Source organism: Somniosus microcephalus, chromosome 4 (genome assembly GCF_052327205.1).
Source record: "Somniosus microcephalus isolate GS21.2 chromosome 4, FLI_Smic_1.0, whole genome shotgun sequence".
Taxonomy (NCBI): Eukaryota; Metazoa; Chordata; class Chondrichthyes; order Squaliformes; family Somniosidae; genus Somniosus; species Somniosus microcephalus.
Genome location: NC_140990.1, coordinates 65,255,768 through 65,272,250, shown reverse-complemented (window position 1 = coordinate 65,272,250; position 16,483 = coordinate 65,255,768). Strand labels below are relative to the sequence as shown.

The following is a 16,483-nucleotide window of genomic DNA, read 5'->3' as shown; positions in this document are numbered from 1 at the left end:
ACCCCTCCCTGCAACCAGGCATTGGGACTTACTATAATTCACTCTGGCACCTGAAGCTCTACAATATTCCTCCACTACCTCCATAGCTTTCCTCACTGACTCCCCATTTCTCAATGTTAAGGTTGTGTCATCTGCATATTGGTGTATCACCAACACCAGCCCAGAACTGGGGACCACAATCCCCACTACACCTTGTTTCTTTCGCATCATGTAACCTAATGGTTCTGCTACCAATGTGTACAACAATGGGGACAGGGGACAACCCTGTCTCACTGATCTCGGTATCGGAAAATACTTGGATAAAAAACCATTACATTTAACACAGCTAAATATGTTTGAATAAAAAATCCTTATCCACTGAATGAAATTTTCCTTGAAACCAAATGCTTCCAAAACCTTCAATAAAAACTCATGAGAGACCCTATCAAAGGCTTTCTCTTGATCTATTTTTAATACATAAGTCTCCCTCCCACTCTCTTCCATGAGCTCTATCGCATCTCGGATTGAGACCACAGAGTCTGCGATGTCCCGGCCTATGACTCCATAGGACTGAGAGGGCCAAACTATCTCCGGTAACACCTCCTTCAAATGATTTGCCATAACCCTCGCCAAGATCTTATAATCCACATTTAATAATGTGATGGCCCTCCAATTCTTCAGAGCCCATCTATCCCCTTTATTTTTATAAGCTAAGCTTATGATCCCTCTCCTCATAGATGGGGCCAGGCTTCCCTCAATTTTAATTTCCTTAAAAACTCCTAAGAGCAATGAACTTAAAATCTCGCAAAATTCTTTATAAAATTCTGCACTTAGTCCATCGGACCCTGGGCTTTTCCCCCCCTTCATTCCACTTATTGCGACTTTTATTTCCGCTAATCCTACTTCTTTGTCACACATGCTTCTCTCATCCTCCTTTAAACCCTCTTCAATAAAAGCAGTAACCTTCTCCATCGCCAAATTGGAAATGTCTTCTTTAGTATATAACTCTTGATAAAAGCTGCTAGCCGCCTCTAAAATCTCCCCACTTTCATGAATGATCTTCTCCCCAACCTTCAACTCTTCAAGTAACGATAATCTCTGTCGCAGCTTCTCTTGCTCTAGAAAATATCTAGTGCATCTTTCGCCCTCCAATGTATCTCTAGCCTTTGCATTTTTCAGCTAGCAATAATTCCCACTCTTCCTTTTGCACCCGGAACTTAGTCTCTGCTCCCTTATCCCCTCCATCAACTGCTTTACAGACATCCGTAAATCTTTTATTTATATTCTCTTCTCGACGCTGGTTAGCTGCCGCCCTCTTTTTCCCATAACGTACCGAAAAAACCTTTACCTCATATTTGAAATTATCCCACCAAACTCTTCTTTCTTTCAAGAACAAAGGTTCCTTCCGAGCATTCTTTATTATATTTATAATCCCTTCTTTATAAGCAATTTCTTTCAGGTATTGATTGTTTAAAATCCACACCTGAACCGATCTTAACTCTGCTGTTCCTAATTCTAAGAACCAAAGCTGAGTGATCACTGAAAAATACTTTTTTATAATAAATCTCCATCACCTCAGAACTTAACCCTTCCCGCATTAACACAAAATCTATTTGGCTCTGTTTTAAAACATCACCCACCCAACCTGATCTGGAGAACTCCCTTTTTATGGGGTTCCGGTCCCTCCATAAGTCTCTCAAATTTAAATTTGCCATCATTTTTACAATCATCCCTCTGGAGTTATCATCCTTAAAGGTCATCTGGGCTGAAATGTCCATCCGAGATAAAAATACATTAAAATCCCCCACTATACAAGGATTTTCCACCTCTGCCGCTTCAGTGAATAACCCCCGAAAAAACTCGCGACACTTGCAATGGTCGTTCGGTGCATAGATATTAAAGAGATCACAATTAAATCCCTCCATTTTTATCCTTAGCCGTAAAAATCTCCCCTCAGCGTCCTTGTCCATCAAGGCAACGTTTTCTTTTATGGACGGACTCACCAAAACAGCCACCCTTCTACGATTATTTTTTGCACAACTCGCAAACACCTCTCCCTTCCAAACCTTCTGAACTCTTTCTAGGATATCCTCATCCCAAAAGGTTTCTTGCAGACACAACAAGTCCGTACCTTTAAAACCCTGCAACAACTGCTGCAATTTCTTCTCACCCCTCAGTCCGTTCACATTAATCGAGACCAACGTAATCATGGCTCCAAAGAAAGGAAGTATGCCTGATAATCTCCCCATCATTTAATCTCTGGCCCTTCCCTCCTCACATGCTCCTTCCCAACTTCTCGGGCAGCTGTTGCGTTTTCCTACAGCCTCCGACTCTTTTTCCCCTCCTGTTTAAACTTTCCCTGCTGTTTCAGCCTCTTCCTTGCATTAAGTTTGGACCCAGGAGCTGCCCCTCACTAACCTTTCCCTTTTCACATGATGCCACCCCACCCCCGACTTCCATGTCTCTGTCCCCCTCTAATTCCTCACACTCAAGCTCTTCTGCAACCCCCTGTGCCTGCTCCCCGTCAGGTACATAATCCTGCTCCCCGTCAGATACTTCATCTCCCACAGAGAGTCTTCCTGCTATCGCAGTTTCTCCCACTGTGCCGCTCCCTTCGACCACATCTCCACCTCTGACCCTTGCACCCTGTTCCTCTCTCCATGGGACAATGGCGCACCTAAATTGTTCCCTTCTGATGTCTTTATCTCGCCGATCCCATCCTGCTGCCCCTTTAAGGCTCCTGCTTCTTGCTCCCTCTCCCCGTCCTGCCCCCTCCCGCTCACCAAGATATCCGACTCCCCGCCTCTCCCCAGAGCACTCACTTCCACCACACACCCCGCTCCTGCCTCCTCTCCCCCCGCAGACACCAGACTCCCCAGGGGGAGCCAAACCGCACTAAGGCTCGAGTCTGCACTCGACCCTCGCTGCCCGCTGCTGTCTTTGTTCCCCTCCACAGCACTCGGCGTGTTTTCCACCATCTCCATCTCGACCTCTGCTCCGTCATCCTCTGCCTCTTCCTGTGCTCCTTTCTCCTTCATTTTACCGGCTGTGTCCTCCGACTGCACCGCTCCTCCGGCCATTCCACTTTCATCTCCTGCTCCTTCTCCCATCTCCTCATCACTCATTTCGCTCCCTCCTGCCACACACTCACAGTGGGTGGGGCCTTTGTGACACACCCCACAGCTCTCCGCCTTGCAGCTCCGAGCAATGTGTCCCGACTCACCACAATTGTAACAATACAGGTCTGGACAGTTTCTTACGAGATGGTCATGTCCAAGACAATAGTAGCACACCTTTACTTGGTTATCGTGCAGCACACGAAAGTACTGCACTCCTTCCAGTGTCTCGAACTTCATACTGTACGGCAAAGACCTCACCCCCTCTGGGAACCGCATCTTTATATACCGGGTTCCGTCTGCTACCCGTGTTCCCATAGTATCTCCTCTTAATTTCAGAACAGATTTTAATGTCCCACGACTCCAACTTTTTGCTCAGCACTTCATCCTCAATGTACACTGGCAAGTTCAAAAATGTAACCACCACCTCCTCTGAATATAGCAGAGTCACCTCCAAGAATTTCTCACCAACTTTCAGACTGAGTAGCAGTTTTTCCACCTCCTCACGGCCACTGACCGTCACCTCGAATCCCACATTCGGCTTTGGTCGGCAGGCAAAGCAGCTTCCCTCGCCACAGTCCTCATGAACCGCCTGGATTATATCCCAGGCTCGAATCTTCTTATCTTCACACTGCACCACCACCACTGTGTTTTCTTTACCAAACCTCCTGAGGTCCCGGCCCAAATCTTTGGGCCTTTTTTCCCCCTTCCCACCACAGTTTCTTCCCTAATTAAATTCCTCTCGGGAATATTGTCCTCTGAGGGGCCCAGCACTCCGGACCCCTCAGCAGCCATCTGGCTGTTTTTTGTGGGCCAAAAAGGCCCTAAAACCTGAAAACAACACCCCAAAACCCTCCACCAACTTTTTACAAACTCACTCCAACACCCAGCTGCAATTAGGCAACCAGTCACACCTGGCTCACTCCTAGCCCCTCCCACCTAGAGAGTGCTGCCCACTGAGACACAGCTGACACAGGGGAGAGAATACAAGAAAAGATTAGTGGGTAACGTAAAAGGGAACCCAAAAATCTTTTATAAACATATGAAAAGTAAAAGGATAGTTAAAGGAATGGTGGGGCCGATTAGGGACCAAATAGGAGCTCATCATACGGAGGCAGAGGGTGTGGCTGAGGTACTGAATGAGTACTTAGCATCTGTCTTCACAAAAGAAGAGGATGAAGTTAATGTCGCAGAAGAGGAGGGGGGAGTAGAGAAATTGGATAGGATAAAAATAGATAGAAAGGAGGTGCTAAATAGGTTGTCATCACTCAAAGTTAACAAGTCACCCGGTCCAGATGTGATGCATCCTAGATTGCTGAGGGAAGCTAGGGTGGAGACAGCAGAAGCTCTGACCACAATCTTTCAATCTCCCTCAGATATATGGGAGTGGTGCCAGAAGACTGGAGGATTGCAAATGTTACACCCCTGTTTAAAAAAGGGGAGATAAATAAACCTGGTAACTACAGGCCAATCAGTCTAATGTCAGTGTGGGTGAACGACTAGAGACCATTGTCAAAGACAAAATTAATTCTCACTTGGAGAAGCATGGGTTAATAAGGGGCAGCCAGTATGGATTTGTTAAAGGTAAATCGTGTCTGACTAATCTGATTGAGTTCTTTGATGAAGTAACAGAGGGTTGATGAAGGTAGTGCAGCAGATGTTGTATACATGGACTTTTAAAAGGCATTTGATAAAGTACTACACAAGAGACTTACTCGGAAAATAGAAGCACATGGAATTAAAGGGCTGATGGTAATTTGGGTATAATTAGCTAAGGGAGAGGAGGCAGTCAGCAGTGCTGAGGGATGTTTTTCTGACTGGAGGGAAGTATGCAGTGGGCTCCCCCAGGGGTCAGGATTAGGACCATTGCTTTTCTTGTTATATATAACTGACCTGGACTTGGGTATAGGTGTACAAGTTTGGAGTTTACAGATGATACAAAACTTGGCAACGTAGTACAGGAAACTTTCTGGTATCCGGCACGGACGGGACCGACGTGGTACCGGTTCATCAACAATTCCAGATAACCGAACGCTATAGTAAAAGATACGGACCTTAGAGCTCCGTATAACGCAACAAACCCTGTTGCTTAGCAACAGCTTCAGAACAACGTCCACAAGTTGCAAGCATCTCTGTAGCGTAGCAACAGCTGCAGCCAAACCCTTGCCTTCCTCCATTTGTTGCTGTGCAAGTAATAAAAGTTACCTGAACCGACTCCTGAATTTTGCCGATTAACCGACATTTCCGGTTATTTAGGGGCCAGTTAATCGAAAGTTTCCTGTAAATAGTGAGCATAGTAGCAGCAGACTTCAGAAGGACAGAGACAGACTGTGAAATGAGCAGACACAAGGCACATGAAATTAAATGAGGATAAGTGTGAAGTGATGCAATTTGGAAAAACAACAGGGACAGGCCGTATAATCTAAGTGGGACTATTTTGAGGGGGTGCAAGAGCAGAGGGACCTGGGGGTCCATATTCACAAATCTTTGAAAGTGCCACGGCAAGTTGGTGAGGCGGTTCAGAAAGCGTATGGGATACTTGGCTTTGTAAATAGGGCCATTGAATACAAAAACAAGGAAGTTACACTAAACCTTTACAAATCACGAGTTAGGAACATAGGACAGGAGGAGGCCATTCCGCCCCTCGAGCCTGTTCCGCCATTCAATGAGATCATGGCTGACCTGTGACCTAACTCCATACACCCGCCTTTGACCCATATCCCTTAATACCTTTGGTTAACAAAAACCTATCAATCTCAGATTTAAAATTAACAATTGATCTCGCATCAATTGCCGTTTGCAGAAGAGAGTTCCAAACTTCTACCACCCTTTGTGTGTAGAAATGTTTCCTAATTTCACTCCTGAAAGGTCTGGCTCTAATTTTTAGACTATGCCCCCAGTCCTAGAATCCCCAACCAGCGGAAATAGTTTCTCTCTATCTACCCTATCTGTTCCCCTTAATATCCTGAAAACTTTGATCAGATCACACCTTAACCGTCTAAATTCTAGGGAATACAACCCTAATTTGTGTAATCTCTCCCCGTAACTTAGCCCTTGGAGTCCGGGTATCATTCTGGTAAACCTACGCTGCACTCCCTCCAAGGCCAATATATCCTTCCTAAGGTGTGGTGCCCAGAACTGCTCACAGTACTCCAGGTGTGGTCTAACCAGGGTTTTGTACAGCTGTAGGATTTTGGCCTCAGCTGGAGTCTTGTGTACAGTTCTGGGCACCACACTTTAGGAAGGATGTCAAGGCCTTGGAGAGGGTACAGAGGAGGTTGACCAGGATGGTACCAGGGATGAGGGACTTCAGTTATGTGGAGAGATTGGAGAAGCTGGGATTGTTCTCCTTAGAGCAGAGAAGGTTAAGAGGAGACCTAATAGAGGTGTTCAAAATGTTGAGGGGTTTTGATCGAGCAAGTAGGGAGAAACTGTTCACTCTGGCAAGTGGGGCGGTAACCAAAGGTCACAGATTTAAAATAGTTGCTAAAAGAACTAGAGGGGAATGAGGAGAATTGTTTTCACACAGAGGGTTGTTAAGATCTGGAACGCACCATCTGAAAGGATGCTGGAATCAGGTTCCACAGGAACTTTCAAACAGTAATTGGACATGTACTTGAAGAGGACTAGTTTGCAGAGTTCTGGGGATAAAGCTGGGGTTTGGGACTAAATTGGACATCTCTTTCAAAGAGCCGGCACAGACACGATGGGCCAAATCACCTCCTTCTGTGCTGTTAAATTCGATGATCAGTGTGAAGACGCTGGTGTCCCTTAAGGCTCTTAGAGCTTTTAAAGCTCTTCCCACAGTCAGAACATTTAAAGGGTCTCTCGTCAGTGTGAACAAGCTGGTGTGACAGGAGGGTGGATGATTGAGTGAATCCCTTCCCACACACGGAGCAGGTGAACGGTCTCTCACCAGTGTGGAGGAGCCGATGTCTCTTCAGCTCCCCGGAGTGTTTAAATCTCTTCCCACAGTCAAAACATTTAAAGGGTCTTTCTCCAGTGTGAACTCGCTGATGTATCAGCAGGTTGGAGGACCGAGCGAATCCCTTCCCACACACGAAGCAGGTGAATGGCCTCTCCCCAGTGTGAACTTGCTGGTGTTGCTTGAGCTCCCGGGGGATTTTAAAGCTCTTCCCACACTCAGAACATTTAAAGGATCTCTCGTTAGTGTGAACTCGCTGGTGTCCCTTCAGCTCCCCAGGGCATTTAAAGCTCTTCCCACAGTCAGAACATTTAAAGGGTCTCTCATCAGTGTGAACAAGCTGGTGTGTCTGCAGGGTGGATGATTCAGTGAATCCCTTCCCACATTCAGAGCAGATGAACGGCCTGTCGCCAGTGTGAACTCGCTGATGTTGCTTGAGCTCCCAGGGGATTTTAAAACTCTTCCAACACTCAGAACGTTTAAAGGGTCTCTCGTTAGTGTGAATTCGCTGGTGTCCCTTCAGCTCCTGGGGGTTTTAAAGCTCTTCCCACACTCAGAACACTGAAATGGTCTCTTGTTAATGTGAACTCGCTGGTGTCCCTTCAGATCCCCGGGGCTTTTAAAGCTCTTCCCACAGTCAGGACACTGAAATGGTCTCTCGTCAGTGTGAACTCGCTGGTGTTTTCGCAGGTGGGATGAACAAACAAATCCCTTTCCACACACGGAGCAGGTGAACGGACTGTCCCTGGTGCGACTGCGCTGTTGAAGTTCCATTGCAGACGGGGAACTGAATCCTTTCCCGCCGTCCCCTCCTTTACCCAGTTTCTCCCCGGTGTGACGGTGCACGTGTCTTGCCAGGTCAGGCAATCGGCTGAATCCGCGTCCACACACCGAACACGTGTGCGGTTTGTCATCGCTGCGATCGCTGCTTTCTCCTTCCATGTGCAAAGGTTGATGATATTCAGGTCCTGATGAATCGAGCGACTCTGTCAGATCTTGACGTGATATTTGGTCTGAGCTTCCCACCTGTAACTGCTCCACTTCTATAACCCTGTAAATTGAGTTCAGAAAAGGATCAGAGGCAAAATGTTGTTTAATTTTCCCCTTTCCAACCCTAGGGGCAGTGAAGCTGATTTTCAGGCCCCAGCTGCTGCACAGGTTGGTTGAAAGGATCAGCAGTAATGGCGGCTGTAATACCCACTAGCCCCCGCGCTCCAGAAAGCAATCTGTTGACTCTGAGTCCCGCGCATGTGCTCATGGCCCCCGCGCTCTCCCTCCTGCTCCACAATCGCCCGTCCCGATCAGTCCACAACGTGCATGCTCTGCGCACAAAACCCCGCGGTTGGAACACCGGGCGTGCATGCGGAGCCGCAACATCTGGTATGCGTGCGTGGCTCAGGTGGGGGCGAGTCGGTGTTTCACCTCAGCCGCCAGGGAGGTGCGCATGCGCTAGCCGACCCAACATTCTTCCTATCAGCAATCACTCCCTTGTTTCTTTAATCAAATACAGAAAATGCTGGAAATACTCAGCAGGTCAGGCAGCATCTGTGGAGACAGAAACAGAGTTAACGTTTCAGGTCGATGACCTTTCGTCAGAACTGCTTGTTCTTTAGTGTCAGCCAGTGGCTCAGTTGGTAGCACTCTCGCCTCTGAGTCAGAAAGTTGTGCGTTCAAGTCCCAGCCCAGAGACTTGAGCACAAAAATCTAGGCTGACACTCCAGTGCAGTGCTGAGGGAGTGCGGCTCTGTCAGAGGTGCCGATTTTTGGAGCAGATGTTAAACCGAGGCCCCGTCTGCTCTCTCAGGTGGATGTCAAAGATCCTATGGCACTATTTCGAAGAAGAAATGCAAAGAGAGGGCATGAAAAAATACTGGCAAGTAAAACAAGTGGAGCCTATTAGGGACTATAAAGGTAACCTGTGTGTGGAAGCGGAAGACATGAATATGGTTTTTAATGAATACTTTGTGCCTGTTTTCACAAAAGAGAGGGACGATGCAGACATTGCAATCAGGGAGGAGGAGTGTTGCAGTAGGGAAAGAGTTAAACTGACATCGCTGGCAGTTTCACTGAATGGTGTAATAAAGACCATACTTTGCAGTAATAATCTTTTTCTAAGTTGCTGAATTGGCAGTGGAGATAACATAGCCAGACATGGAACCATAAGAGGCCGAGAGGATGCAAGTTCTGTTCTGGCAGGAAAGTAAAACAATGAGTTGGAAGTAAAAGAGGCCTAGAGAAACATAGAAACATAGAAACATAGAGATAGGAACAGGAGTAGGCCATTCGGCCCTTCGAGCCTGCTCCGCCATTCAATGAGATCATGGCTGATCTTCGTCTGAGATCATAGCTGATCTTACCAGTTCAGTACCCCGTCCCCGCCTTTTCTCCGTAACCCTTAATCCCCTTAGCCTTCAGAAATATATCCAATTCTCTCTTGAAAATATTTATTGAATTAGCCTTCACAGCCCTCTGTGGCAGGGAATTCCACAGGCTCACCACTCTTTGAGTGAAGAAATTCTTCCTCATCTCTGTTTTAAATGATTTGCCCGCTATTTTTAGACTGTGGCCCCTGGTTCTGTGCTCCCCGGCCATTGGAAACATTCTCTCTGAATTCAGCCTGTCCAGGCCTGCCATAATTTTATATGTTTCGATGAGATCCCCTCTCAATCTTCTAAACTCCAGTGAGTACAAGCCCAAACTATTTAGTCTCTCTTCGTAGGTCATTCCCGCCATTCCAGGTATCAGCCTGGTGAATCGCCGTTGCACGCTTTCCATGGCAAGAACATCCTTCCGCAGATGGGGCGACCAAAACTGTACACAATACTCCAGATGCGGTCTCACCAGCACCTTGTACAGCTGTAGTAAGGTATCCCTATTCCTATACTCGAACCCCCTTGATATGAAGGCCAACATACCATTTGCCTTCTTAATCGCCTGTTGCACCTGCATGCTCTCCTTCAGTGACTGGTGCACAAGAACACCCAGGTCCCTCTGCACTTCCCCATCTCCCAATCTATTGCCATTTAGATAATAATCTACCCTCCTGTTTTTACCCCCAAAGTGGATAACCTCGCATTTAACCACATTATAGTGCATCTGCCACGTATCCGCCCATTCCCCCAACCTGTCCAAATCGCACTGTAGCCTCCTGACATCCTCATCAGAGCCCACCCCTCCTCCTAGTTTAGTGTCGTCAGCGAATTTGGAAATATTGCATCCAATTCCCTGATCCAGATCATTTATATATATTGTGAACAGCTGGGGTCCCAGGACAGATCCTTGCGGCACCCCGCTGGTCACTGCCTGCCACTCCGAAAACGAGCCGTTTATTCCAACTCTCTGTTTTCTATCCGCCAGCCAGTTCTCTATCCACGTTAATACTTTGAGGCAGGAAAGGAAGACAATGAGTCAGAAGTACAATGTTGATGAGACCCATCTGGCATAAATAGGGATCAGAGGTGCAACAACAGCTTGTGGGATAACGGACGATAATAAAGGCGGTACTTTAATATAACACAGCATAGGCAACCAATCAGTGAAGATGCATGTGGGCCGGGATCCAATCGGGTGGCAGGAATGAATTGTGCATGAGATGGCCATGTGTATTGTAATGTATAAAAATGTAGTGTTTGCTGTACCAATTTGGAAAGGTCTGGCTAAGACAGAGTAGATTGTTTCCCCACCGGTGTAATAAGACAACTTGACTATCAATCTAAAACCTTGTGTCGAGTGTTGGTTTAAAATACTCCACAACAATTGGCATCACGAACAGGATTTGAACCTGTGTGGGGATAGACAGTATACATGGACCAGGGTCCTGCACGGGTTCCACAACAGTCCAAATATATTCCACCGTGTACTGAGTCAAGCTTTAGATGGGTTAGACCTATCAAAGTACCAGAGCGCCCTACTCCAATATATCGATGACATAATGATTGCATCAGAGGATGCCAAAGGACACATGGGAGCAGTACTAGCCACCCTCCAGGCACTTAAGAAGGCTGGCTTTAAATTGAACCCCCAAAAAAAGGCAAAGGTTGGACTGTCCAAAGTGAAGTATCTGGGGCACGAAATGAGCCAGGGGTATAAGGCACTCCCGCAGGAACAAAAGGCAGCCATAAAAGACATGCCAAGGCCAGTGACCGTCCGGGGAGTGAGGAAAGTGTTAGGACTGTTTAACTGCTACAGGAATTTTATATCAGACTTTGCAGGGAAAGCAGAGCCGATTCAATGGTTAGTTAAAGGGGGAGACCCACCACTGATAAGATAGAATGGGAATCGGAGCAGGACGAGGCTTATGCAAAATTAAAAGCAGCCCCGACGTCCGCACCCGCACTAGGATTGCCAAATATAGTCAAACCATTCCATATATACAAAGTATAGATGGGAACTTCTATAACGCTGTAGTCACCCAAGAGTACGAGGGAGATATGAGGCCAATTGCCTATTACTCCATCCAACAAACCCCCATGGCTAAAGGAATGGCGAGATGCGTGGCGGCCCTCGACTGCGCCGCATAGGCGGTGCGGATATGCGAGCCCGTCACTATGTCAGGACAGCTGATATTACACACACAACACAGTGTGGACCTGCTAAACACAGGCAAAATGAAGGCTGTATCAGACAGAAGGAGGGCGGCTTGGGAAGCAGTATTGATACCCGAGGACAGATCAGTCCAGATTATAAGGAACACAGAGTCAACCCCGCAGAGGGAATGCTATCAGAGGGTGAGGCACACGAGTGTCAGTTAGTAATCGAAGAAGAGGTCAGAGGAACCGTATCAGAATCGCCTTGAAAATCCCGAAAACACCTTTTATGTAGACAGATCTCGCCGAGATATAAATGGGGAGCCACACACGGTTGGGCAGTAGTATCCGAGAACGGAGAAACAGTCGCAAAGGGAGGGCTTGAAGGAGGAACCTCAGCTCAAGTAGCAGAACTAATGGCTCTCACGGAAGTATTGAAATTGGCAAAAGGAAAACGAGTAAATATATACAGACAGCAGGTATGTGTTTGGGGTAGTGCATGATTATATGATAGCGTGGAATAGGAGAGGATATGTATCCTCCGGAGGAGGACAAATACAGCATGAGGAGGTAGTGAGAGACCTAGTAGAAGCGGTAAAAGGAGCAGAAGAGGTAGCAGTGATTAAAATAAAGGCACACCGCAAGATAGTGAGCGAGCAACAACAGGGAAATATGCCAGCTGATCAGGCAGCAAGAGCAGCAGGTAGAATAACAGCAGAGAAAGTGAACATTAAAAGGATCCAAGAGGAGACCGAAATGGAGGAGCAGGAGCAGTGGACAAAGAGAGGCGCAGCCAAAGGTAGAGATGGAATATGGAAAAAGGATCACAGGGTGACCGGACTGACACCATATGAACTCATGACTGGACGAGCAATGTGTCTGCCGGAAGGAGTAGCATCTGGTAGCGAGGGACTAGGACCCTTAAAAGATAAAATTAGGAAATACGTACAAACATTGGATAATCAATTGAAGGAGCTCAAACAAGAAGTTAAAGAGCAACAAGACATCAGGGATAAAAATACACAAAAGCAGGGGGCCTCGGAGCCCCTACCCAAGGTGGGCGAGCAGGTATTTGTTAAAATATTGCCAGAGATCAGGATTCTCACCTAGATGGACCGGACCATTTGAGGTTATCATGACCAGCGATACGTGCGCATGTATAGATATGAGGGGAAAGGGTAGATGGAAACATTGGACCCAATTAAAACGGTACAACAATAACCCATCTGATCTTAAATCCCACAGAAACAATGGAATAAACACCGGAGATAAACTAACCTCTGGTGACGACCAGGCTTCTGCTTAATTTACAGGGAAACTTCACCATGAAGGTGGGATTACTGCTGGGACATGAAATAAGCAAAGGGACATCCCACATTACACGACAAGCACATGAAGAAGAAGCACCATGTTTTAATGGAACAATCACATTCGGAGTCTCATCCACGGCTCCCAATACACAGAAAGAAGAGACAAGCGAACCAAGGATGCTACAATGTCCAGATATGAAACCTGGACCTATGAATGGACCAGTATTATTTACCGAGGGAGAACAATTGTATGGTAACGGGAGACACGAAATTGTACCGGTGCTAATGAACTTAACCATATTACAATGGCCAGGATATTGTGAAAGGTTTACTAAAACTAGAGAATTGTATGCATATATGATGAAGAATGTAATTAACCAAGCTGCTGATGTGACAGGGGCTACTAATTTTAGGGGACATGCTGCATTCCACCAAAGGATTAAGAGGAGCTTAGGAACCGATATACTCACGGGAATAAACACGGGGACATCATTCATTAATGCCCTAGATATACAAGGAGTCCAAAGTAATGTGGAACGACTACAAAGGGTAATACAGCAGATTTTAGAGAAGGAAACTGGTTTGGTTCGACAAGGATCAGAGTTGGGAGGACATACGATAAGGAAATTACTCGAGGAAATCAAGGTTATAGAGGACCATGCTAGCATTATCAACAAACTAAACCATAGAGATGAAGAACAGGCAAAAGACGGGGTAGGGAGAGGCTTGTGTCATGCCTATGGCCAATGGATCACCGGACAGTTAAAACATAATCTGGCACAGACACAGCGAGGCGAGGTACCAGACTGGATTAACAGCACACAGCTCTATGGCCTGAGCCAGAATCCAGGCCCTCTGAGTGCTTGTACCCTCAAAGGGATGACCAGAGTATATCCAGTGATACAAAAATGTAAAGCAGAAGTGACAGCAATGATAGGCATGGTACTCCTGATACCAGTGGTGGGACTAGACACGACTCCACACCCACAGTACCAGGTAACAAACATAGGCATAGTGAGGGGTGAGACATACCTCCAATACGATCCAATTGATACCTATGCCATCAGGAAGAATGGTACTATGAGAGGAGTCTCCCTAAACGGATGCCACGGGAAAGGCACGCTTACGATATGCCCACATCCAGTAGGAGAAGGCCCTAAGGATGAGTGCGGCTATAATAAGACTGAGGGGTGTGTGTTGGAATTATCACGTTGATCACCATCACACCCGCTCGGGATATAGAGGCAAAGGGGAGTATTGTATAGCCACCACAGAGACTGAGTACCAATATAGTAACCTTGTATGTGCAATCACAATGCCTAACTTTGGCTTTATGCCAAAGATCCCTGTGACAATACTGCATACAGTTTTGGTGTCCATACTTAAGAAAGGACATACTTGCTCTCGAGTCAGTACAAAGAAGGTTCACTCGGTTAATCCCGGGGATGAGGGGATGGACATATGAGGAGAGGTTGAGTAGATTGGGACTCTACTCATTGGAGTTCAGAAGAATGAGAGGTGATCTTATTGAAACATATAAGATTGTGAAGGGGTTGGATCGGGTGGATGCAGGGAAGATGTTCCCGATGATGGGTGAAACTAGAACTAGGGGGCATAGTCTTAGAATAAGGGGCTGCTCTTTCAAAACTGAGATGAGGAGGAACTACTTCACTCAGAGGGTGGTAGGTCCATGGAATATGCTGCCCCAAAAAGCTGTAGAAGCGACATCATTACATAAATTTAAAACAGAAATAGACAGTTTCCTAGAAGTAAAGGGAATTAAGGGTTACCGGGAGCGGGCAGGAATTTGGACATGAGTCTAGGTTTGGATCGGTCATGGCCCTGTGGGTAGCGGAGCGGGCCCAGGGGCCGTGTAGCCTGATCCTGCTCCTATTTCGTGTGTCTAATTCTGTTAGATTCAGGAGATGGTTCTGTGATAGTGGATTGGCGGTTAGGATCAGATCAGCCATGATCTTATTGAATGGCGGAGCAGGCTCGAGGGGCCGATTGGCCGACTCCTGCTCCTATTTCTTATGTTCTTATGTTCTTATGCTCTTATGACAATAGGACACACCAGATTGGTATATGTACATTCAAGGGAGAAGATAAAACTAAACGTGCCAGATAGTCTGAAGGACGAGTTGGTTAATTATGATGATCCGGTAGGGGCCCCAATACCCCGCCTGCAAAAGGATCTGCAAGAAATGAAAGAGGATTTAAGTAAGATGGTGAAACAATACATAGTGTTGCAAAGGAATCTTGGGGAATTAGAAAGGGACATAGAGGTAGAGCTACAGGAAGTCCCGTGGTATGAGAAGCTGTGGGATTGGGGAGTGAATGTCAACATACACCCATGGATCCGCATCATTTCTCATATATTAGTGATAGTACAGTTAGTCACAGCTATAGGATGGGGAATAGCAGCATGCACCGCTTGTAAAAAGATACGGACCAAACAAAGAGCTAAAGCAAGTCGGAAAACACAAGTTTGCTCTAAACATGATGGGTTTGCAGGGCCTCCCGAACCAGCGCCTGATCACCGCATGGAGCAGGAGGCACAGCGATGCTTATACATGTGGTTTAACTTGGGCAAGGGTCAAGTACCAAAAGGGGGGACTGCAGTGGGGAAAGAGTTAAACTGACATCGCTGGCAGTTTCACTGAATGGTGTAATAAAGACAATAATCTAATGGGCTTTTTGCAGTAGTAAGCTTTTTCTAAGTGGATAACATAGTCGGATGTGGAAACCATAAGAGACCGAAGAGGATGTAAGTTCTGTTCTGGCAGGAAAGTAAAACAATGAAAGAGGCCGAGAGAGGCAGGAAAGGAGGACAATGAGTCAGAAGTACAATGTTGATGAGACCCATCTGGCATAAACAAAGGTCAGAGGTGCAACAACAGCTTGTGGGATAACGGCCGATAATAAAGGTGGTGCTTTAATGTAACGCGGCATAGGCAACCAATCAGTGAAGATGCATGCGGGCCAAGGTCCAATCGGGTGGCAGGAATGAATTTTGCCGTGTATTGTAATGTATAAAAATGTAGTGTTTGCTGCACCAATTTGGAAAGGTCTGGCTAAGACAGAGCAGACTGTTTCCCCACCGGTACAATAAAGACAACTTGACTATCGATCTAAAACCTTGTGTCGAGTGTTGGTTTAAAATACTCCACAACAGTGTAGTCACGGACAAATTATTCTAAAGAGCTTTTAAAAGCTACAAGATACGGGACTGAAGACGTTCCTCAAACGGAGGGGGGACAAATCCCAGGGACATGATGGTTTCCATCCGAGGATTCTGAGGGAAGCCAGGGGAAGGAATAACGGAGGGTCCCTGAGGATAAATTGGCTGGTGCCTTTCCCTACATTACAACAGTGACAGCAATTCAATATCAATGAATTGGCCGTGAAGCGCTTTGAGCATCGTGGGGTCGTGAAGGGCAGCGAATAAATGCACCCTCGCCTCTGAGTCAGAGGTTGTGGGTTCAAGTCCCACTCCAGAGACTTGAGAGCAAAAATCTAGCCCGACACTCCAGTGCAGTGCTGAGGGACTGCTGCACTGTCGGAGGTGCCGTCTTTCAGATGAGACGTTAAACCGAGGCCTCGTCTGCTCTCTCGGGTGGACGTAAA

General features: G+C 46.7%; 1 protein-coding gene across 1 annotated transcript in view; it reads right to left on the bottom strand.

Annotated features, from left to right (window-relative positions):
- Positions 1 to 14,890: 14,890 nt before the first annotated feature.
- The window catches only part of LOC147119082 (uncharacterized), a 103,899-nt gene continuing 102,306 nt past the window's right edge, over positions 14,891 to 16,483 (bottom strand). Inside the window, exon 3 of the transcript XR_015077986.1 lies at positions 14,891 to 15,051. The gene's annotated coding sequence lies outside the window, so the exon portion shown is untranslated. The remainder of the gene's footprint in view (positions 15,052 to 16,483) is intronic.